Raw genomic sequence first — 909 nt, 5'->3', positions numbered from 1 at the left:
TGTCTGCAAGCACTGATTTATTGATCTGTTTCTGGATTTTGCAGAGTTTTTAGAACTGTTTTTCTTTTCACTTTTTTGTAAAAATATCACCCTTATCTTCATTTATTTTTTGGGGGTGCAAATGAAAACATTGTCCAGCTTTTCACGTGAGGCAGCAATCTGGAGGTGGAGGAATTGGCATGTTTTTTGGTTAAAAGATAGAATTTTCAACGCTTCAAAATGCCTTTATTTTTCACCAATTATTTTATGCTATATTCTGTCTAGCTAGGGGGAAAAAAACTTTCTGATCAAGTTCTTGGTCTAGAAACTTAATCGAAATCTAATTCTAGCTTACCAAAAATCCTACATTTTATTCCATAATAGTGGATAAGCCCAGTGTCATAAATCTTAAAAGGTTAGGTGAGCGCATGTGAAAATTAAGCAATTACTTTTAAAAAGTAAACCATTAAAGTTACATTAACTTACATAAAAGGTTGCTTTTTTATTTTTTAAGAAGTTAGGGGAACGAATCTTGCAAGTAATGTATTAAATGGGATCTTTGATTCTTAATGTAGATGTTAAACATCCACTGACCCAGAACATATAATTCTTAATTTAGCGTGGCATAGTTATCAAACTAATTGAAAACAGGTTCTATTCATCTTAGGTTGGAGCAGACTGTCCTATCTTTGACAGGAAGAATACTCTCCCTATCTTCCCTGTCTTCGTCCTGGAGAGGGACACACGAGCTGGTTTTGTTACACCCGAGCTCTCGATCAAATAATCGGACATTTAAGAGACCTAATTACTGGTTTAATTTGAACTCTTTAATTGTTTTCAGGTCCTAGACATGTAGGAGGTGTCTTAGCTACCAGGTCTCTTAAGTAGCAAAACTGCCAGCCTTTGAGTAGAAAAAACCAGGTTGGTTCA

Source organism: Lepisosteus platostomus, chromosome 20, assembly GCF_059453375.1.
Source record: "Lepisosteus platostomus isolate fLepPlt1 chromosome 20, fLepPlt1.hap1, whole genome shotgun sequence".
Lineage (NCBI taxonomy): Eukaryota > Metazoa > Chordata > Actinopteri > Semionotiformes > Lepisosteidae > Lepisosteus > Lepisosteus platostomus.
The sequence above is the reverse complement of the archived record's forward strand: the minus strand, read 5'-3'. Positions refer to the sequence as shown.